We start from the raw sequence: 25,948 nt of genomic DNA on the forward strand, positions 1-25,948 counted from the left end.
TTTTAATATATTCGTCTGGTAATGGATTCAAGCAAACGCAAACTAATGTACAAAGAACAATTGATTCACTTGAGAAATATTTTGGCCAATTGCACCTACATTTCAATGGTAATAAAAGTAAAGTAATTATTTTCACGAGAAAGAAAAATGTAAGCAATCTAAATCTGTTAGTGGAAGGATGTGTTATTCCTGTAGTGGATTAATTTAAAAATTCTGGGAGTCACAATAGACAACAAACTCACGCTAAGACCGCATATTGAAAATGTTAGTAAGTAATGTTTGAAAAGATATTGATATAATTAAATTTATGGCCTGTGGTACAAAAGGAATTCACCCTGATTTGGCCCTACAGATATACAAAGGGCCTTATAAGGTCCAGATTAGATTATTGTTGTTTTGTATATAGTAATGCTTCCCAAAAAAGACCTTCGTAAATTAGATTTAATTCAGAATCTAGCTTTAAGAACCGCAATAGGAGCTATGAAAAGCACGCCAATTATTGCCTTACAAGCAGAATGTAAAATAGCCCCACTGGAAATGAGAAGAAATATGCTAACAGATAGATTGATATACAAGATTTGTACAGGAAAAAATCATCCTACCTTCTATAAAATAATGTATTTTGAAGTTGTTAACTTCCAACTTTACATACTGGAGGAATAAAAAGCTTCCACAAATTATAAAATCGGTAGATAGAATAAGAATAAGCAAATACAATCCAAATTTTGATACCAATTTGGAATATAAAACCCAAAATGACTTTGAAAAACCTTTAGTTATGACCCCTATAAACCTCACATGTATTGATTCAGTAGATTATAATAATAGTATAAGTAAAAAGGGAAATAATATGACAGTATTAAAACAACACTTTCTAAAAAATTATAAGTTAACCTCAAATGCAAGTAAACAACATCTTGAGACTAACAAGGAAAGTATTAAAATATTCACTGATGGGTCAAAGACCAAAGAAGGCGTAGGCGCTGCCTTCTACATACCCGATTTGAATACCAGTGTAAAGTTTAAGTTAAATAAATATGTATTGAATTATACGGCTGAACTAATCGCAATTATAAAGTCAATAGAGTATATAAACAATACTGCATATAATAGTATAGATATTTATAAAGATTCTCAATCAGCGATCAGGGCAATTAAAAAAGCAAATCAAGGTTTTCCGGATACAGATAACATAATCCCTCAGCCTTTTACATGAAATATTAGCTAAAGGCAAACATTTTGTGATCCACTGGGGTTCCAGGACACTGTGGTATTTCGCAGAATGAATACGCAGACAAATTAGCAAAGGAGGCTATATTGGATGGAGATAACTTAGATAACATTAATATTCCATCAACAGACCATAAGAAAATAACTTGCAATGTAGTATTAGACCAATTCAAAGAACTTTTTAACGCAAGTACATCAGGTAATATGGTATAAGTCCATAGAACAAATTCCTCCGAAACAATCATGGTTCAGAAATGTTAGGATTAAGAGACACGACATAATTAATATATGCAGACTGAGATTTGGTCATGCCAGAAACAATAGCCGACTACACTGGATGAAATTATATTTCACTCCCTTGTGTCTTAAATGTACATTAGGAGTAGAAGAGACATTAGATCACTTAATTCTAGGATGCCCAATGTACAGTTATGCTAGAGATCAAACGTTCATCAATATCAAGAAACAATTCAGTAATCGCCCATATAATTTAATTGATGTACTACGTACAAACGATCTAGATATTTACAGCGAAATTATTAAATTCATTAATCTACTCAAATTAAAAATATAAGTTAGCAACACACAAAAGTATACACCTCAGACATAATTGTTGCATCACCCAGGGTTCTTATAACCGTGCCTACCTTTCGGTTTAGAAATGCCTGACAGGTCCCAGGCGAGAAGACACCCAAAACACCTATGCAAAAATTATCCTATAATAAAATCCATCTTAGAATTTTCCCAAATCCTTCTTTGAAACTAACCATAAACACTTGTAGACATAAATGGTTAACCCACTAACACAATAATCAAATAATTATAAAACAAATAAGATCGGCAACCACAATATTGTGATTATAAGTAATTCATTGTTTTAGAAAAGACTGTTAATATTAACATAGTCAGTGTACTTCGTGGCTTCATGGTCAGTCAAAGCCGAAGAGAGAGAGAGAGAAAAAAAAAAAAGTCTACCTCCAGAAAAATATCGATTTTAAAAGAAACAAGACAGAAATGATCCTGTAGGTATGCTAAAACGACACTAGGTTATGTTATTGTCTACTGCTTTTAGTTTTGTAAACAATGTATTAATAGGGGACGTAATATTTTACTAAATTAAAGTTTGTAAAGGAAGTTCTTTTACAGTGTTTGATTTTAAGCCATCTGAATTACATAATCACAACTAAGTGAGGACGCCTACAACAGGTTAGCTAATATTTGCTTCAGTCCCTTGACTAATGTTTTTCAAAGAAAATTTCTACAAAATAGGATAGTGTTTATTTTAACCACAATACCTAAAACAATATAAAACCACTTAAAAATTTATTAAAATAGTATACTTTTATTTCCTGAAGAGATTTTAAACACACAAACCATATATTGTGTTTTAGGTTATATCTCAATTATTCCACAATGTAGATGACCTGGAGGAATCAATCAGGGTGTCTGGGTAGAGAGGATAACAAACTAAGCATTGGTAGTTATTAGAGGAGGGAATAAAACAGGGTTGTCAACATTCACTCGAGGATTTGAGCCGGAAAGTTAGGTTTACGTTAGGCATTTAAAGATAATTTGGCTGTAGTGTAATAAGCAGGGGAACCACCAAAATCGAATCATCAATATTTATGATTAGTCTATCTAAACTAACGAAATCAAAATGTGAAATTGAATTACGTTTTAGGTATTTAAAATTACAGCTGGTAGTGACGTCACGAGTCCAAATAAAGAAAACTTGCAATGACTAATTATGAATATCTACAGGTCAAATGTTGTATTTGATAGTATCGGTATTTCAAATTGATAATCATCACACTGCATTGGTGGCCACTTATTATACTGTAGCCAGTCTTGACACAAATAACAAATGTACATTACCATTGTACATACATCCATTACTTATTATACCATACAAATCATTTTAGTTTTTTTTTATTAATTTTGAAAAATATTGTTATTCATTGCATCAAAAAGATGTAGAATTTTTTGTAAAGAGAGTGGCATTCAATTCAGTGTAAATAACTATAAATTATAATTTTTAGTACTCGATAGTTTAGGCATTTTAGTGCAGTCATTTGAAGCATTATTGCTCCGAATTTTTTTACTGTGAACCGAATTGCATAAAATTTTGGAATTAGGTTCATCTTACCCTTAAATTCAAAAGTGAAAATGATTTGAACTCCGCAACCACCCTGGGGGTGGTTGCCACCCCTTCTCGGGGGTGAATTTATTTTTTTCAAAATAACCTCGGATATCGATAGAAAGCCTAATTTTAAGCAAAAAACCATCTATAACGTTTTTCGAAAAATCCAATACTTTTCAAGTTATTGGCAATTGAAAATTCGCAAATTTTTCACGTTTTTCATCGGTTTTGTGCAAATATCTCCAAAAATATACATTTTATCAAAAATTGTATAAAAACACAATTGTAGCAGGTAAAACAATGAACAATTTGGTTTTTTTATAAAGTACTCTAAGTGCAATATTAAGCTAGATATTAAAAATCAAAGCCGGTTTTTTATTTTGTCTGAAATTTAATCGATGTGGTCAATGCCATCTAGCAGCGAGCAGATGCATTTTAGGCATTCTAATAAAAAAGAGTTTTATAGTGCTTGAAATAAGCTTTAAAATGAGCACTATTAAAAGTCTTTTGCACGTAAAATAAGTGAGCTGTATTGCAAATAAGAGGAGCATCTAATGTTTTTTCGGTACTTTGGGATTATACCGACCACACCCAGACATGAATCGTTATTTCACATTTCGTTTCTACTGATTACTAGATTAGCGTAGAACAATATTTCGTCAATATAAAACAGGAATTGTCTTATCGCAAACCCCTCCCCATCCTCAGACAGAGGTCAAAGTCGAGCGTCTAGTAGATAACGTGATTGCAGAGTCTCGCCGCCCGTTCAGCTGGTGCATCGCTTTGTTGTACTTCCGTGTTTTACCTCTACATTTCTCCAAACACAAAAATTCAACAAAAACAAACATTTACCAAACTAAACTCTTTATTTAAAAAAACACTCAAAACTTGTTTTTATTCTTGATCACATTCCGCCACCCAAAATGCGAGTGCCTCCGGCCATCAGCGCGGGCTTCGGCAGCACCTTCGGTGCTGCCCCGCGCTGATGTCGACGAAAGAAAAACATCCCTCGAGATAGTACCTATCAGTAAAATATCAAATTCTAGAGGGGCTAATCAGAAATATAAATTGAATTGTAATGGAAAGGTAATTATGTACCGTGCAAATCACGTGATGCCGCGCGGCCTGCCGTAATCAGGATTCTCGAGAAAGATAAGATAACAGCGACAACAATACCGATCACAATACCTGGAAATGCTTGTAAGTTTGTAATTTTGTAATTGAAGAGTTGTTTTTTTCGTTCTATCATGTTTGTTTCTATAAATTTCTATTTTTGTGTTCTTCATACTGGTGTGGTCGGTATAATCCCAAAGTACCGTTTTTTCTTTTAAATCAACGGGTTTCATAAGTGCCATTTCCACCAAAATTAAAATTAATCGTATTCCGCCAAGAATCAACTTTATTATGAAGAGTTTGATAGATTGTATCAGTTTGGGTGCTGCAGGACACATATTTTTCAAAAAAGTCACAATTAAAAATAAATTCAAATTTTTAAAAAACCACCTTTTTCCTTAATATCTCAAAAATGACGACATATACGTATAAAAGTGTAGGAATGAAAAATTTAGGTATATTTATGACAAACAATTTGGATTTTTTTATTTTTCTGTCAAACAAAAATTGACGGAAATATGATTGTTTAAAGAGCGCGTGGCAGCGCAATCACAGCCTCTCTTAAGCCCTTTAACCCTTCACCGTTTGAGAAAAAGGTTTTTTACTATATATTGCAATGAAGGATGTTGTAGCTCTCTTAATTACCTTTACAATGATTTTTCATAAATTGTGATAGCATGAAAATTGAAGGAGTTATGGTTAAAAAACTTATCATATTTTTTTCTGCTTAGTAACTGAAAATTTCGGACTGTGAATATTTGGAGCAATATGAAAGTACGCAGTATAATAGAGATCCAAAACTATTGTAATGTGTATATATATACATAATATGGCTCATATATTTTGGAAACGTAGGCATGAATACATACCAACGTTCTTATATGTATATATATATAACACATTTGAGTGAATTTTATATAATTTGTAAATATTTTATTCAATAAATGGAAATTTTTTACTCTAAATTAAATTATTTTTAAATATGTAATCATATATATTTACTGTTTTAATTTAGGGGTAGTTTTAAGGGTAGAAAAGCTTAAGAATATGATAATCATTTTCAAGAGTGTGGAATAATATTTAAATCCTTTTCATTTTATAAAAAAAGATTTTTAACAATTTTTTTATCAAGGGGTAGTTTTCAAGGGTTGAAAGGGGGTTAAAATTTTGATAATTATTATAGAGAATATAAAATATTACTTACTCTATACTTACATCTTTTAATGTCATACCAAAGTATTTTTTTTGTGATTTTTTCAGTTTAGGGGTTGTTTTTCAAGGGTTGTAAGATTTTAAAGGGGTTGAAAATGATTTTAATGTGAGGTAATTGTGTTAGAAAACACTTTACAATTTCACCACTTACTATTAAACATGTTTTCTAGCGATAAAATGGCTCAATGTCGATTTTTCCATTAAGGGGTTGTTTACACCCCTTAAAAATAATAGGCGGAGTTCAGATCATTTTCACTTTTGAAGTTGAGCCTAATTCCAAAATTTCATGCAAATCGGTTCACAGTAAAAAAATTCGGAGGTAAGACCGTATTTTTCGCTTCAATGACTGCACTATTTCTGATTGATAAATTGGCACTCAGATTCATTTGCGGTGGTGGCTGCTTACTATAATGAAGCCGATTATTTATAGTTTCTACCTCAATGGTTATGATTATTCATTTTTTCCTTTGTTGTTTAGGTCCTGCTTATATTGTGCACCTTCTTTAGGCATTTTGACATTGCTTTTGCTGATTGGTTACATGGTTGCGTAGTCATTTACAGAAATAGTCGTTCATCTACTTTGTGGTGCTAGTGAGGGATGCCGTTTTATATATTCAATATAAAAGTTAGTGTGAGTGCACTGTAAACTGTATTACGTATTATTGTTTCGTAAGGGACATAAGACGTGTTATTTTATTTTACTTCTTCATAGGAATTTAAATTTTGCATTTCCACAGTAGCGGCTATTGACCTGCTACAAAGAATACGGTTAGGTGAAGTTATATTTTTTGCTTTCTAGCATTAGTGATCAGCCTTTTGGATTTGACTGATTATTGTTTGGTGCTGTAGCTCGTGCTGAAGGCTGGATACATTACTGTTAGTCCATTCTACTACACTTGCCTTTTATTAGATTTTTAAAAATTGGCCAGCCTTTCCAAAAAGATTATATTTGTGTCCTATTTTTAGTTGAAATAATTTTGTAAGCTTTTAAGCCTTTTAAATATTATAGATAAAGGTTGCAGTTCCTCTTCGGGCCACCAAGAAATAGAAATGTAGGCAATTTATCGATATACTCAACATTGTAACTGAAAATTAAATGAAAATACTTCATCATATTATATAAAAAAAACAGATGATTTTAATATATTGGTTTACATTCTTGTAGCCTATTTGAAATAGCTGTTGGCAAAATCTTTTAATGACTGTTATTTTGTGAACTTTTTTGAGTTTAACACATTGTCATTGCTTCAAGAACAAGATTTGGCTCAAAGAGTAGTAAAGTATGATTTATGAAAGAACATGAAGGTTAATTTTTATAAACAAAATGTGTTTTTTTATATGCAAGAAAAACAAAAAATTGTCATTTTACTCCAGACTTGTACATATAACATCTAATTTGGGCAGGCTACCCAGCCGAATATCTTTACAAAACTGAGGTCAATTCAACTGGCGAGGATGCACATTATGTATTTTCTTAAAGTGGTTTACTCTGGAAAACTAGCGGAATTTGAGTTTCTTTAATTCGTGTTGATGTTTTGTTTAGCCCTCTGGATACTAACGTCCAGATATTCAGATGTATGAAGAAATGCAGAGAAATACTAACATCCTGTTATATGGAAGTGCCTGCAACTATTGAAAAATACCAATGTCTGGATTGAATACTTTGTAAATTTACCTAGCCACAAGGTAGGAGTATGCCACACCACTTGTACCATAAGTTTTTACTGAATTCAGGACAAAATTTCAACCAAGTTTATGTTTTTGAAGTTTAACCAAGTTTGTGAAGCTTAGCTCATTTCATTACTGACAGATTTTTAATGACGAACAATCATAGAAAAAGGATCTTTGCACATCTCCCGGCAAACAAACGAGAAATTGTGTTAACCTACTGAGTGATAGGCGTCAACTACGCTCATCCAAATTCCATGATTGTACATGCACCCTCATAGACATCATACTTGTCTATAGAAATGAAGATACAAGGAAAATTTCAGTCTATAGATGAAGTCAAGGTATCTTGCCACATGATACATTCACATTTTTTTTAAATTATTTGTTAATTTGCTTAATTTAAGTAAATTTAGATTCATATCAGTGTTTCAAATCTTGTCACAGACTTTTAACAACACTGACTTCCTACTCTATTGAAATGATTTTTCTTTTTACTATATGAATATAAAAATTATGTGTTACACTATGATAATGATTATACTCAGCAAGTTTACAATTTTATTTATTCTGCTATTTTCTCATTGCCATCATGGTTACCTATGTGTAAAAATATTTGTTAACACTCAAATCCCATTGAGTGACATGCACCATCATTTATCATGAAACTCAAGTGTTCCTCTTATAAAACTGGAGCTTAATGTAACACTTCAAGTTTATAGGGCAGTGGTTTCCGAAATATTGACAGAGAGAGACAGACAGAAATTACTTTTATTCAGTAATAAACATTTTTGCTAATGCCCAGCAAAATAACCAGAATTAATATTGAAGAACAGTTGGTAGTCAGTCACCCAATATTACTGGAATAATCTAACACTCCTGTAGAAACGGAATGTCACCTGGTTCAAGACTAATGATCCTGGTGGGAGATGAGTTTGAATCATTAATGTTTGGTGACTTATGTGACAGACATTCATTATTCCCATTCTGTTCTGGATTCCAAGTCTAGACTCTGTTGTACTGTTGACAAGTACGTAAGTAATAAGCAACAAGTAATTACAATGATAATTTTGTGTCCTGTTAAATTTACAAAACCACTTAACATCACAGGAAACATGTATACACTTTAATTGTGAAGTTATAAATATGTAACAATTTTATGTGCCACAATTTAATAATCTCAATAAGTGAAACCCTTTATAAGTGTTGCATAACTAGTGATATGTGGGATATGAACCATGCTTACACAACCAGGTGAAAAATGTTTCAAACGATTATTTGTGCAATTATGCATGTACAGTTAAGAGGATCTCTGAAGGCATTTATCTTAAATCACACAGGAGAAAACCCCTTTTAAATGTTCACTGTGCAGCTTTATTGCTAATCAAGACAAAATTAAATGTCACGTTGACCTACACAGGGAAAACCTTATAAATGTTCCCTACAATTCGTCTTTTATATCAGGGGTTCTCAACCCTTCAGGCTTTGTTCATCCCTTAGTATACTGACATTTGATCACACCTCTCCTCTACAATCAGCACCTTATGTGGTCCTTTTTATTGTTTTTATACAATATGTTGAAGTATTACATAAGGATTTGTAAAACTTCATTATAGTGTATTGTATTTTTATTTATAAAATGCAAGAAATATTAATCTATAGGTACTGTTGGCTTTATTTATAGTTCAAACTTTCAAATACTTTAGTAAAAGTTTCAGGTTTATTACTGTATGGTAGCAAAAAAGATGTGGGAAGTGAGAATGCTTGCTACTTTCATAGTAAAATTAGCATATGTTAGAAGGAAAAAGGTAAATTGAATATATAGGATATATATAAAGTAAAAAAATCACTTGAGCTTTTTATGTACCTTAAATACAACGTGGATCTCTTTTATAAAATAGGGCACCTTATGTTATGTGGTCCCACTGTGTGGTATAGACATGGTCAGAGAATCCATTAGGGAATGCTGGATGAAAAAGCAATTCAAATTTACTCTTTATATCCACCAATCAGTGTGGTTACTTAAGGTGGTGCAACATTGTGTTGGCCCAAATAAGAAAGTGTGTTTTATTCAGTAGTGCTAAACATGTACTCATATGTTGCAAATGGCGAGTAAAATTGAACACTATACCATCTTGTAAGCTTATTAATATTACGTAAGTTTGATAACAAATTTCCTGTAGCTCTTTTTTATAAAATTGTGTGATTAATTGCAGTTAGGTAACAATGTTGAATTCGTTTGATGTGAAAAAATCTTGATTGCAGATATTAACGAAGGGTATATGGCGCCTCTCCAGGAGTGAATGATTCTCCATTAACTTCTTCTCTAAGAAATTACCGAAGAATACAGTGCCTTTCCAGGAGTGAATGGCCCTCCATTAACCTCTTCCATACCAGAGTTGACTGTTGCAATGTCGACCATAGATAAATGCAGTGATAATGAAGTGGCCAGTCAAAAGATGACAGATTCTGAATAAGTGTATTCTGATAACTTATTCTGTGGAGGATTATCCTAACTAAATGTCGTTAATCAGAACTTTTTTCTTTGATAGCGTTGAAGTTAACTGTGTGATTGTAATCTCTTTTTCTTACTACAATTTCACAGTACTTTATACTTAAGTGCTTTATTGGTTTTTTAACTGACATTTTATTATGTAAGGTTGGATACAACTTGTCTTTGTCATCAGACTTGACTAAGCCATATTGAATGCTGCTATATATTAACTATATATTATTAACTTTTTGAGACTAATCACGTTAGACTTGTTTTTATCCACCATACCTAAATTGTATAGAGGGCAGGTAAGAAAATCAATGTTGATAATATTTATTTTTAACATAAACAATGGGTCTTATATACCATGTATATTATTTTATTAACAATTTTAAAGTAAAATATTAAACAAATATTTAAAGGAGCATTGTTAAGTTATACTAAATCATCAATCAGAATTAGAATCAGTGTTACAGTACAACATGTAACAGTAAAAATATTTGTAGTAGAATATATATATATATATATATATATATATATATATATATATATATATATATATATATAAGGGTAAGTGGTAAGAGAATCAACTTAAGTACCTAATTGACTATATGTATATAATATAGTTTATGTAAGTAGAGCTTGTTAAACGAAAAGTCAGTTTTTTATGATTATACAAATACATATCTGAAAATAAAATAAAAGATGGGTTTAGATATACAGATATTTATTGCATGACTTTAACAGTATGTTTTACTAAAATCAAAGATATTTGTCAACTAGTACTTCAAAAATCTTGTAATTCATTAAAAAATTGTTCTGTAACATGTGTATACATGTCAAACGAATTGGAAAAAGCTAATATGTCTACTTGTACAGACAAAATGCCGTACAAGTGTTCCTTTTGTGTATACACATGTAAGTCAAACAAAGATTTTAAAAGACATTTACTAATTCACACAGGCGAAAAACCATTTAAATGTTTTTTGTGTAGTTTTTCATCTGTAGAAAATGGAAATTTAAAGAAACATTTACGTACCCATACATCTGAAAGGCCTTTTAAGTGTTCTCTGTGTAGTAATTCATACAAACAAAACAGAAGTTTAAAGTTACACATATATTCTCACACAGGTGAGAAACCTTTCAAGTGTTCTTTTTGTGAATATACCTGCTTACAAAGCAACAGGTTGAAGGTTCATACAGCAACACACACACAAGTGAAAAAATTTTCAAATGTTCCTTATGTAATTACAGATGTGTTACAAAATCAAGTTTAACAAATCATATATTAAATCACAAAGATGAAAAGCCGCACAAATGCCCCTTGTGTAGCTATAGGTGTACAGTTGTTTGTAGATTAAAAAAGCATTTGTTAATGCATACAGGGGAGAACCCATATAAGTGTTCCTTGTGTACATATGCGTGTAAAACCACTGGCAAGTTGAAGTCACACTTATTAACTCACACAGATAGTAAAACCACTGACAAGTTGAATTCACACTTATTGACTCACACAGATAGTGAAACCACTGATAAGTTGAACTCACACTTATTAACTCACACAGATAGTAAAACCACTGACAAGTTGAATTCACACTTATTGACTCACACAGATAGTGAAACCACTGATAAGTTGAACTCACACTTATTGACTCACACAGATAGTGAAACCACTGATAAGTTGAACTCACACTTATTGACTCACACAGATAGTAAAAGCACTGACAAGTTGAACCCACACTTATCTACTCACATAGATAGTAAAAGCCACTGACAAGTTGAATTCACACTTATTGACTCACATAGATAGTAAAACCACTGACAAGTTGAACCCACACTTATTGACTCACATAGATAGTAAAGCCACTGACAAGTTGAACTCACACTTATTGACTCACACAGATAGTGAAACCACTGACAAGTTGAACCCACACTTATCGACTCACATAGATAGTAAAGCCACTGACAAGTTGAATTCACACTTATTGACTCACATAGATAGTAAAACCACTGACAAGTTGAACCCACACTTATTGACTCACATAGATAGTAAAGCCACTGACAAGTTGAACTCACACTTATTGACTCACACAGATAGTGAAACCACTGACAAGTTGAACCCACACTTATCTACTCACTTAAGATAGTAAAGCCACTGACAAGTTGAACCCACACTTATTGACTCACATAGATAGTAAAGCCACTGACAAGTTGAACTCACACTTATTGACTCACACAGATAGTGAAACCACTGACAAGTTGAACCCACACTTATTGACTCACATAGATAGTGAAACCACTGACAAGTTGAATTCACACTTATTGACTCACACAGATAGTGAAACCACTGACAAGTTGAACTCACACTTATTGACTCACACAGATAGTGAAACCACTGACAAGTTGAACTCTCACTTATTGACTCACACAGATAGTGAAACCACTGACAAGTTGAACTCACACTTATTGACTCACACAGATAAAAAATCTCTCAATTGTTCTTTGTGTTCTTATTCGTCTGTAAACAAGGGATATTTTAAGAAACACCTATTAACGCACACTAGTGAGAAACGTTTTGAGTGTTCCCTTTGTAGTAACACATATAAAAACAAGGGAAGTTTAAAATTACATGTATTAACCCATACAGGAGAGAAACGTTTTAAATGCCATTTGTGCAAGTATGAATCTACAACAAATACAATTATGAAAATACACATAGCACACCACTCGTCTGAAAGACCTTTTAAGTGTTTGTTATGTAATTATGCCAGTAAATCAAATAGCCAATTAAAGTGTCACATATTAACACACACAGGTGAAAAGCCGCACAGATGTCCCTTTTGCAGTTATGCATGTAAAGTAAGTGGAGGGTTGAAGAGACATATATTAAGACGTCACACAAGAGATAATCCATAGGTGTCTTATGGTGTAAGAGAATTGAACATTCCAGGAAACGTATATTTAATCATCACAGTAAAAAGCCCTATGTGGTTATATACATATCATGATAATGTAGTTATGTATGTTCCATAAGTAATAGGTTGAACAGATGTATGCAAAGTTTTACATTGATAAGCTTTATAATATCAAACATATATTTATAGTTTACCAGCTATTGGACTTGTACTGAGAGTTAAACACGTTCACAGCTGAAATAGTATGTGCTGAAAAAAACATTTTATAAATAAAAACAAAAATAATTAATAATAATAACACTAATTGTTGATATTAACATATTTCATCATCGAAATTGCAATATATAGCTAACACCAATTGGCGTTCAGTGAGCATTACATTTAAAACTATAAAATACTTTAATATATTAACAAAATATTGTCTTACCATTTTTATTGGGTCTATGCACCGTCAAATTCTACGTATATCATTATTTATTTACACTATGTACAGTAATCATTTTACAGTTAAGACTTGTGTGTTCTTTAAAACATCCAAGGCACAATTCTGGCTTATTTTCATATGCCTCACAGAAATAAGTCATGTTTTTTCGTTTCTTTGCCAATACAAACAATTCAATGTCTTCATTGAGGTTTTTCACACCCATTTTTTATGTTGACGGAAGATGCTCTATTGCTTTACTTCGGGATTCATCAGGTTTTAGTGGGCACAAAAGACATCAATTATTTTTAGCCTAAATTGTAATAGTGCCATCTTTTCGTTTATATTATGCTTATTATATAAAATGATGGTGTTTATGATGCACATTTATAAAATATGAACAAATAATTTCTTATATCATCTAATGGTTTTTTCCTCTTGTGTGTGTATTGGTTAGTAATTGATCTTGCCAGTTGGTTCCCCTCATATATTGATTGTATTTGGCAACTGGTAGTGGTTTTTCCTTTACCCGTTGATTTTGTTTAACGTTTCAACCATTTCATTTTCATGTTAATTTGATTGGTAAGCATCAGATCTTTTGTTTTTCCACATGCCCACCATTGTTCACCTGTTGATATTTTACAATTGTTTCTCTCTTCTTTTGTTTTTTCGACTCAACCTCTGAGAGATTCGTAATCCTATATATATATGTATATATATACACACAGTGTACCAGTAATATGTTTTTTCAACTAGGATTTTGTTTGCCAGTGATACACAATTGTAAAAGTTATCGACATACACAGCATGAACTAGGTCTTATTTTATGTAAACGATTTTCAGAATCTGGGTCACTTTTAACAAAATGTGAACATCTCAAAATACGTAGAAACTGTTCTTGTGACAAATTGAGCAAAACAAGTCTTCCAATGGGGTTTGGATGCTTGGAATTTTTACTATTCCTATGTGAAATAGAAGTGTCCTAAAGAATTTTTGAAGAATTAGCTATGTTATATTTTTCAATTGATTTTTACGGGAATTTATGTTGGCACCTGAAGAAAAACACTTCAGTTTCATTGATAATAGACTTGAGAAAAGGCTCATCAGCGATAAGATTGAAATAATCAATTGGTGTATTGTTTCCTGCACATGAATGCAAAATCCAATGGGCTGATTAAATAAAAAAGTTTTCATCACTGAATTATCATTCCATTATTATTTGCAAGCAAATAGTGTTATTTGTGTCCCCAATTTGACAAGTCTTGATTGTTTAGGTTGAGTCAAAGCTGGGGAGAAACAAGAGGCAACTGTCTACTTGCAGACACGTCTGGGCCACCACTCACAGTATCAAATTCTAAATCCAATCCAGAATAACTGTTATCACTTGGTCTGTAACTAATGCCACCACTATATGTCTGATTCAGAAGCAGAATCGTAATGCCTATCGATTTTACTAATGGTTAAGTTATTTGAATCATATGGATTGTTATTATGATTCATTAAAAAATGCAATAAATGAAATGCAAAACATTTATGAGTCCAGGCCAAGTGATAACAGTGCAACCAGTTGAGAGATAATATCCTGCATGAAACGCCGTGACAACGCCAATTGGCGTTTTCAGCAGCGAACGTGTTTAACCAACAAAGTGAAGAAGCAGTTTTAAGTTTACCTTCACAATTACGATTAGGAAACCCAAGAATAGAAGAATTAAGATCATGTTTTAATGTGTTGAAAATTTGTTATGGTCTGGACTATATTTAAGTTAAACACAAGTTATTGGAAGTGGGATAGTTTTAAAATTGTACTAAAATAATATTTAACTTAATTATTCTTTAATCCTTATTTTGGGTATTAGGTAAGTAATTATTTATCTTATCTTACAAAACATTTACACACATTTGGTCTAAAATGCCAACCTTGACACTCGAAGAAGTTCTGGAGGTATGGTGGTTCAGAGTACCTGACTAGTAATTTATTTTATTTTTTAACAAAATGTATATATTTTGTGCTATTAGTCTTTTGCCAATTGTGTAATGATTATATAAGGACGGTGGTGACATAGAAAATATATTAATATACCTCCAGTACCAGGTCCCCGATGTGCTTAGAAAGAACTATGTAAATTATATATGGTCTGTATAATTATTTTATATGGATATGTCTGATTAATAATAAACATTGCATTTGATTATTTGGAGTTTTTTTTATTTATCATGCATAAGTTCTACAATTTAAAAAGTAGTGGAAATACCTGATTTATAGGTTATCGTGAGCTACTGAATTGCATGCTGCATAAGTATACAGCACCCGAACCTGTATGGTATGGCCAAAGGGGAGTGATGTTACTCCTTTCAAACATCATGAGTAGATCAGGTAAGTTTTTACCGCATAACACTTTTCAGTCGTTTTATTCAGTCAAGGAGGAAAGCTGATCTAAGATAAACAATATAAATATTGATATACAGTAACTTTTTTAATAGTTTTCTAAATTTTGTTGATTTTTGTGCTGAAATTGGAGGCCACATGCTTCTCGAATCTCAAAACCTGAGGCACTTTCATTTTATAGCTATAGAAAAAAATTTCGGTAAAACGTGTTTTCCAAAGTATGATTACCATTTCGGAATTGAGGATAAAAACAACAAAATGGAGGATTAATGAAATGTTGCATTTTGTACACATTTAAAGATTAAACCATCACATTCTTGTAAGGAAAACAGGACTTCAGACATGAGCTATAGTTATATCTAAGCATTCTTATAACAGCAATGAAATTTGCATAGATAATTTAGTGAAATGTTTACCATGTTTTGCGGACAGGAATATACCATAACAAGATTTTATAAAGGGAATACATAATGAAATGTGTAAAGGATAGCACCAAGTACCCAAGAAAATACAAATATAAGAAGAAACCTCGTATTATACAGACAAATATGGAAGTATACATTGTTACAAACAACTTTTTTATGCTTGAAAAGTGCTTAGAGGTGTATAGTAAATATTGTGTTAACAATTAATTATAATTTATGTATTATTACAATCTGTTAATATTTACAACCAAATTCAAAAGAGTACATAATAGTCTATTGAACAATGCTGTACAAAGAATATACAAATATTAATGTTTCATTCAGTAAAAACTGAGTATTTTTTAAATATTGTGTGTTGTCACCAATTATTTTTCTTTTGTGCAAAATACTACATTTAGAGATAAAATTGTACTTTAACGTCTGTGTTAAAGATATTCAACTGTACAAAATTAGTATGTTAGAGCATGATCCAACTAAGCATAAGGGCGTGACAATGAAGGTTGTGCTGAAGATTCAGAATAAATGAAATATGCCTTTATTCAAGAGGCGGAGTTAGGGCTATTTAGCCCTCTCTACCACTCAACCTCAAAACTATACTTGACTATACTCTGGAAACTATCTTAATCAATGGTATGACCCTGAACAGCGCTAATCATTGAACAATATATCTTGTGTTTGTGATTGCATTGTAACTAGAAATTGTGTATCATATGTACATAAATTGCCCTTTTATTATGGAAATTTCTTCGGTCTAACCCAGGTTTACACCAGTAGTTTTATTCAGATAAGCTCAGTCTAAGTTAAATCCAGAGTAACTGGATGCTATGGTGATTCCAAAAAGGGTCTTGATCATCCCTGAAAACGCAGACAATTTAAATTCATGGGTAGAATATACGTAATGGATACAAAAAGAAATCATTGCACTGATAAGTGGGCGAACCTCAGTTATTGCAGAAGAATATCACTCGGTAGTGTTGAGAGAGAGCACTATAAGCATGAACGTATATCACTCAGTTATCTGTGGATGAACTAATGGAATTGAAAAAATATTCGGATTATAAGGAATAGGTGTCGATAATACTGTGGGTGAACCACGATGAGAATATAAAATAATAAGAATAGGCAGTGTAGTTGGCTTACCACAGGTAGAGTATAACAGAAAAAGAATAGGAGTGAAATGTTTACAATTGTTTTGCAGACAGAATTTTATATACACCATAACAAGATTTTACAAAATAATTTGTGACGTAGAATTGTTTTGTAAAATGCTAATATTTTATGTATTTTTGTTACTTTAATTTTTAAGCAGTGTACTCCAATTGCTTGGGTATTTGTGAACTAATTTTATAAAAATTTTAAGCTCATATCTAGCCTCTACTGTTTACTAATCTTAAGATTTGTTGTATAGTTTCTACAGAATACATAATATCCTCAAAAAGGGTTTTTAAATTTGACTGGATATTGTCATGCACTAATATTATCATAATTTCCATGTATACATTTACAGACAAAGAGGAAAGTATATATTTTAATTTAGTTATCTTTTATTTTATACAGGGTGTAACAGAAATACACCGACAAACTTCAGGAGGTTGTTCCTGAGGTCAAAACGAACCAAAAAGTTCCTATAAATGTATGTCCTAAAATGCATCGTTTTCCGTCTGTTTGTGTTTATTACATTAAATTTTTTTTCTAAACAACCATTAAAGGTACAAAGTTAAACTTTTCAACATATGCTAATCTAGTAAAGATTGTCAATTTTTAAAAAAATTGAAAATTTTTACTCAACAAAATTCAAAATGGCGGCTAGTTAAAATCTTTGATGGTGAATTTCTCAAAAACTACTTCTTGTATAAAAAATGTACTAGAATATAAAAAAAATATAAATTTATTTATTAAACGAACGGTACCTCATTTTTTTTAAATCGCTCAAGAAATAAAAAAGTTATGGCATTTTTCTTAACCTAGTAACATATCACATTTACAAGTTTTTTTCTTGTTTCAAAAAACTACAGTAGCCTACAATTGTTTAGAACATTCAACAAAAATATCTCACATTAAACAAAAATATCTCACATTAAACAAAAGAGTTTTAAGTTGTCATTATTAAGAAATACGGAATAACTTAACAGAGCAACATTTATTTCAAAATATTAGGGGTCACTTTACAACAAATGTTCAATATGCCTTCCATTTGATGCGATGCATGCATTAACACGTCTGGTCATTGATTGCCGAGTTCTTTCAAGTATTCCTTACAGTGTTACAGGCTGCAGTGATACGCTGTAAAAGGTCATCCCTGGTATTAACTGGTCTTTCATAAACTAGAGTTTTCAAATGGCTCCAAAGGAAGAAATCGATTGGATTTAGATCTGGCGACCGAGGCGGCCATGATACAGGTCCCCCTCTGCCTATCCATCTTTCCCCATAAGTTTGGTCCAGAAATTGCCTGACATCTAGTCTGAAATGCGCGGGAGCTCCATCATGCATGAACCAACAGTGCTCTCTCACACCCAAGGGAACATCATCTAAAATTTCAGGCAATTCGTGTTGTAAGAAATGTCTGTAGTTTTCACCATTTAGTATGTCAGGTAATACAAAAGGACCTAATAAACAGTCTCCAATGATGCCTGCCCAAACATTTATTTTAAACTGCTGTTGATGTCTCCCTTCATGAATGGCTTGTGGGTTTTCATCAGCCCATTGATGCATATTGTGGTAGTTGGTTATTCCATCTCGATTGAAACAAGCTTCATATGTATACACAACTAATGATGTAAAACCAGGGTTGTTAGCTTGCTGATAAAACCATTGGCAAAACTGTAAACGTAATGGAAAGTCAGCTGGACCAAGGGCTTGTACACGCTGATAATGGTACGGATATAACATCTGCTCATGTAGAACTCGCCATACTGTCATGTGGTCTACGTTGAGTATTGCTCCTAACTGCCTAGTACTTACGCCTGGATCTTCCTCTACTCGCTGTAAGATGTTTTCTTCCAAATCAGGAGTTCTACGCTATCTCTGTACACCTCGGTCTGCAGTAGAAGGTAACAAAGTGCCAGTCTCATGAAGTCGGTTGAAAACAGCAGCAAATGTTGAATGAGTAGGTTGTTGTCGATTTGGAAATGATTCGTAATACAGGCGGGATGCTAGGCGACTATTACCGTTAGCTTTTCCATACATAAATATCATGTCAGCTTGATGGCTAAATGGGTAACCTGCCATCTTCAATAGAATAAGAGCACTATCGACTAATAATGTTTCTACAAGTGAAAGTAACAGATCATATCTTGTCAAAAATAAACAAGGAAATGACTTACTTATCTGAATTCATTGTTGTTCTAATCAGCTGTGTCTCAACATGAAAACATATTCAGCTGTTTAAACCATGAAAGTTGAGTCATGTAGATTGCTTGTTACAATGTCGTTTTTAAAATTTAATACTAATTATCATGTTTAAAGTTTTTTAACCCAAAATATCGTTTTATTTTTATACTGCCTAAATACTTACATTAACTTTTGAAACAAGAAAAAAAACTTGTAAATGTGATATGTTACTAGGTTAAGAAAAATGCCATAACTTTTTTATTTCTTGAGCGATTTCAAAAAATGAGGTACCGTTCGTTTCATAAATAAATTTATATTTTTTTTATATTCTAGTACATTTTTATACAGGAAGTAGTTTTTGAGAAATTCACCATCAAAGATTTTAACTAGCCGCCATTTTGAATTTTGTTGAGTAAAAATTTTCAATTTTTTTAAAAATTGACAATCTTTACTAGATTAGCATTATGTTGAAAAGTTTAACTTTGTACCTTTAATGGTTGTTTAGAAAAAAAATTTAATGTAATAAACACAAACAGACGGAAAACGATGCATTTTAGGACATACATTTATAGGAACTTTTTGGTTCGTTTTGACCTCAGGAACAACCTCCTGAAGTTTGTCGGTGTATTTCTGTTACACCCTGTATAAATGTTGTAAAAGCAAGGAAAGTTGTGAAAAATAACAATTTGTTATTCGAAAGGAATCCAAGATTTTATTAAATTACTGTAAAAAATAACCAAACATTGATCAAATTAACAAACATAAAACATGTTACTTATCATCAATAAATTACTTTTATGTTAAACATTAAAATTCCTATCTGGTTTTTTACTTGATTTTTGTGGTTATATTCACCATAACCAGTCCTTGATGTTGTATATGAAGCTGCACGATTTGATACATCTGAAGAGGATGCAATACTGGAGGATGGCCATCAAAGGGACCTGGGAGAACAAGCTACAAGGCTTGCCTCCGAGGTAAGGACAGGGGTATTGATAATCACTTATGAAAATCAAGTAACAGCAAGAAAATCAGAATGGTTAAGAAGTTCCTGTCAGGCCTTGGTGAGTGGTGAGTTTGAGGATTGTACCCGAGGGACACTCCTCACGCGAGAGTTACAAGTGCATACTTTACAAACAATACCAATGACTTCAGTGAGAAGATTCTGAAGTATTAAAGGTACAAAATAGAGTTTATGGTGAAGAAGTGGAATATTTTGCATGTGATGATGTCTGTAATGAACTACTTACCGTAACTATAGACTGTATCTCTGCGAACAAACTTGAAAAAGGAGATCCGTGGATCACCTACAAGTTTGGCGCAATCCAGCTTAGGTTGAAGAATTCTCAAATGTTATCGGAGGACCGCAAAAGGAGAATGAGGAGAAAGAAAAGCCTGAATCATCTTAAAAAAGATGCCAATGCTAAAATTGAAATACCCAAAACATTTCTTAAACATACTGGGTAATTATAAAAGATTTTTATTCTTTTTGTTTTTGCTTCTTCAATATCTCTTGAGGTTTCAAGAGAGGCCATTCAAATTTTTGAAAGATATGGTTTATATACAGGGTAACAAAACTCTTGGACAACTTTATAAATTTAAATGACAAGAGAATATCACAACCAAATTTGGCATACCATTACTGGTAAGTAGTAAGCTACTTTTTTTGTGTACATTGTCATCGGATGTCACCTTTGGAGAACCCCCTGTTGGTAAGAAGAAAATCTTTAATAACAGCCTATGTTGAGCTGTACATGATTTTAGTAAACATGAGTTGAACTGTAAACAATGATGCAAACAAACATCAAAGGACATCAAAGGTTGATCCAGTCAGAAGAAATTACTATTTAAACTTTAAAAAATGTTTAATACATTGTACATAAGAAATAACTAATACTGTACCTACCTATTACAAGTGAACAGTATGTGGTAATCCTTATTTTAATAAACTAATTTCAAAAGAGGTGTTCAAAATGTTTCCCTCTGGCCATTTGGCAATGTGTGAATAAACAAATTTATTCTTTCACTTTTTTTTATATCTTATAAGGTTTCAAAGTGGTGGCCATTCTAAGTTTGGAAAATTTATGGTGCGTTATAGTGAAAAACAAATGGTGTTTAGAATTCTCAGGTCATTTCCTATGTTTTGCCTTATGTAGTTTTTGATATCTTATAAGATTTTCAGATAGTGTGTGTATAAAGTTTTAAATAGAATACAACCTTGTGGGAATAACTGTGAACACGATAAGTACCATAGTTGCTAGATTCAGAATATAATGAGGTATGGAGACAGTATTTACACTTAACCTAGTCAAGTCTGTTAGACATCCTTAACTGATAAATGTATCCAGATGGCGGTCATTTGCATTTAGGCAACATTTTGAACTAAGGTATTTCATAACATAAATCAAAATTGACACTGCAAAATTGTCAAGCAACATTTATTCTTACTTATTTTTTGTTAACTAATAAGGTTTCAATATGATGACCATTTAAAGTTATAGAAGTATTCAATTTAACTGTTACAATTGAATAAGTTTAAACACGATTTCAAATTAATTGTAACTATATCAAATCCATTTTTTTACAAAAAATGTATATGCTTATTAAGTTTCAAGATTATATAGTTTCTAAATGTTTAAGGGGGAACTCCACCTAGAAAAATAGAAAAAAATGATAAAAAAATGTAAAAAAAATTTATTTTGATTTTTTATTTTATGGTTTCTCTGAACATTTTGATATGTAACATGTACCATATCTATTATTATATGTGCTAGATTTTTATAAATCAAGTAAGTGCTGCAAGTGTTTATTCGCTGCCATTTTCGGAGAACAAGTAATGCAACATGATTGTTTCACATACAAATGATATTTTATGTACATAAATATATGTATAACAACCCTAGAGAGTGATTATACATTTGGTTTTGTTCTGTTGGGTCAACCTGGTTACAGTAAATAAACATTGAACTGAAGTAGCAGGTAATAGAAACTAAACAAAATCAGTATGAAACTCATTTGATTTATCAGTTTTGTATTACTGTGATTGTTTTGTTCAAGTGTAACCAGTGCTGTATTTATTGTGCTTTTATATTTTATATTTAGTATAAAAACTGAATCTGGATGGATATTACCCTTGTATAGGTAAACTTTGAACTATATTTGAATGTTATAGGTTAGGTAAAAATTATGCCTGCTACTAAAAGGAAAAACTGTTGACTCAAGAGTCTCTAAAACATTTAGTAAAAAGAATAAGGCACGCCTAGCCGCTATTGCAAGATGGTCAACAAACCTAGGCCTACAAAATCATGCCACAAACAGTCCTGAATGTTCAGGAGAATCGTCAAATTTGAAACCCGAAGAACCGATTGGTTCCGGGTTAGGCCTAACTCAACAACCAAGCACATCTTTAGTAACTGTGATTTGCAGCACACTAGGGCCTAATGAGGATAGTGATTTTAAAACTAGACTGTCTGATTTAGAAAAATCACTAAATGTAGGCCTAGTAGAAAATGATATTGAAATGAACCGTGAAAGCTTGCAGTACGGTATTATTGATTTTGGTTGTATAAATAGCCTGATTGGGAAACTAGCCTGTCCTAAATGCAAAGAACTAACCCTATCATCAAAAATCTCATGTAGATTTGGACTAGCCAGTAAAGTTGAAGTGGAGTGTAGTTCATGTAATATAGTCTCCAATTCTTATACATCTAAAAAAATTGATGATAATAATTTCTTTTGACGTCCATTCTAGAATGGTAACTCACTTCATATCAAATGGACAAGGATACAGTGCAATGGAGAAACTATGTATAGTGCTAAATATGGAAATTATGAGCAATAATACATTTAGTAAAATTGCAAAAACTTTGTCAAAATCAAACAATAGAAGCTGGTCAAATAAATCTGGCCACTGCAAGAGCCCGAGTACGACAAATATACGCTGAACTGGAAAATTGTAATAGGCCTAACTAACGACTACGATGGGCCTATAGACATAGCAGTATCATTTTGATGGCACATGGCACAAGAGAGGCCACACCCTCAAATTATGGTGTTGGTTGTGTAATAGAATTACACACAGGTTTAGTTATAGATTACTGTGTTTTATCAAAGTACTGACATTCATGCGCGTTAGCGGAATCGGATCTTGGCAAAAATTCCCCAGAATTTGACATTTGGTTCTCAGGCCACAAATCTGAATGCAGTATAAACTACAAAGGATCTTCACCAGCAATGGAGGTTGAAGCAGCAGAAAGACTTTGGAAAAGATCTAATGACTATAATTTCAGATATACTACTATTCTCTCTGACGGTGACTCTAAAGCTTGGCAACACATTCAAAATTTGAACGTTTATGGGGGACAATGTAACCATAAATAAAGAAGAATGTATAAATCATGTCTCCAAAAGATTAGGAACTGCTTTGAGAAAAGTAGTGAAAGATTGTAGGGTTAAAAAAATTACTTTGGGGGGAATCAGCTATGGAATTTTGAAAGATGCGACCATAATAAAGCTTCTAAAATACTACAAACACGCTATTTTAAAAAATAAAGATAATGTAAATGGAATGAAAAGCAGTATCCTTGCAACACTACATCATTGTGTTTCAACAGATGAAAAGCCCAGACATTTACAAGTGTCCCACAGGTACTAACAGTTGGTGTTTTTATAATAGAGCGTTGGCAAATGGCGAGACACCAGGACCTCATAAAGAAAATTTGAAAACTCCTATAACAGAGACTGTACTAAAACACATTGCACCTGTGTATCAAAGACTTGCTTCAGTTGAACTGTTGAATAGATGTTCTAAGTGCCTGACCCAGATTTCAAACGAGAGTTTGAATGAACTTATCTGGACCAAATGTCCTAAGGTACGCAACGTATCTAAAAGAGCTGTAGAAACTGCGGTGGCTGCGGCTATTGGAGAATATAACTTTGGTAATACAGCTATAACTACTGTTATGACAACTGCTGGAATGACAATTGGGCATAAAAGTAATGTAATCATGAAAAGAAGAGATAAGAGAAGAATCAGACAAGCAAAATTGAAGAAAACAAAGTATTTTCAAGAGTACAGAAAAAAATTGCGTATGATAAAACATTATAGAGAGCAAAAACTAAAAGAAGGAGAAGGTTTTTTAACTTATGGAGCTGGTGAATTTTAGGTGAGAAAGCAAGGATCCTAAGTAATATAAGTATGTTTATAGCTCATTTTACCACTGTTATAAGTAAAAATAAACTTTAAACTCTATTATTCAGAATTTGTTATTTTCACTGTTTTCGCAGCTAGGTGCGGACATAACTCAAGTTAGGTTATAGCTAGAGCCATAATTTTTTTTTTTATTTTGAAGTTATAAAATGGTCTGCAAACTGTAGCATTGGTTTTATAAAAATAATGTATGAAAGAGTTTTTATTTTGTTTCCTTTCGTAAAAATAAAGTTTTCAACAATAAAATATATTTAAAAAATTATAAACAATGAACAGTGTCATATCTGATCAAACCCATGCTACACTTTGCAAAACAATAGTATAACCTTTAAAAAAAAAAAAAATAAATAAAAAAAATAGGTTCTACCTATAACCTAACTTGAGATATATCTGCACCAATGAAATAAGTTTTCCACAATAAACCACCCCTACCCCTAAGGGGGGGTCGCAAAAATGTTAATGTATGGTATTAAAAGTTTTGTTTTTTGATGCTCTTTCCAAACTGCATTAATAAAAAAAAATTACCCCTGCAAATAAAAAAGTCATTTTTTAGGTGGAGTTCCCCTTAAAAGTGTTGTCAATCATTTTCAATTGTGTACCTGATGAGACAATGAGACTACCACTTCACCTATTTAGGTGTCTTTGATATCGAAACGATATAAATGCTTAGTTTTGAGCTTCTTTGTCATCGACTTACTTTGAAGATCTTCAGACGAACATGAATCCAGATTCCAGGAGTCAAGTCTGAAACAGTGTAAGATACCAGACGCTGAAATAAAAGAAAGGTGAACTGGAGCTAAATTCAAAATTCAATTGAATCAACCCTTCGTAACATACGACAGTATAGGTTCTAAAAAATAAATAACTGTATAATCGATAAATAAACTTCTGATCTGTTTACTAAAAAAGCAGATATAACTATGTGGCCAAACAGTAATTACTTTACTCCACTCTTATCCATATTGACTGAGGTAATTTGATTGATGATAGGAATAAAATGTTCATATCCTGCTATACTTTTTTTATAGGGTGGACAAAAGTTTGCAGGGATTTAACCATTTAAAACCATGAGAAATCTATAAAAAAATAGGGAAATAACATTTTTGTTCAATTTTTTCAATTTTGTGTATCTATTTGAATTTTAAAAGAATTCAGTGGTAATCAATTGGTAAAATCAAAAGACGTTTCAAATATATATATATATATATTTTTTTTTTCTTTTTTGAGGATGTTTGTATATATATCAAAACATATCACATGACTATGCCACTATGCTGAAGAAGCATAAAGTTAGTTAGTTATGTGGTATTTACTTATAATTTTTTTTTCTTTAGTTTGTAGTTAGTCAAAGTAAATTACAATGACTATAAATATACACTTTCTAACATATTTTCCTGATCATGGG

The 25,948-nt window shown here is 32.0% G+C and overlaps 1 long non-coding RNA gene across 1 annotated transcript; it reads left to right on the plus strand.

Annotated features, from left to right (window-relative positions):
* Positions 1 to 2,262: 2,262 nt before the first annotated feature.
* Positions 2,263 to 15,385, plus strand: LOC124365975. Its single transcript, XR_006922769.1, has 3 exons — positions 2,263 to 2,436; positions 7,239 to 7,381; positions 14,468 to 15,385. It is a non-coding gene; the product is annotated as an uncharacterized LOC124365975 (long non-coding RNA).
* Positions 15,386 to 25,948: the final 10,563 nt, after the last annotated feature.

The sequence above is a fragment of the Homalodisca vitripennis genome, chromosome 7 (assembly GCF_021130785.1).
Source record: "Homalodisca vitripennis isolate AUS2020 chromosome 7, UT_GWSS_2.1, whole genome shotgun sequence".
Classification (NCBI taxonomy): domain Eukaryota; kingdom Metazoa; phylum Arthropoda; class Insecta; order Hemiptera; family Cicadellidae; genus Homalodisca; species Homalodisca vitripennis.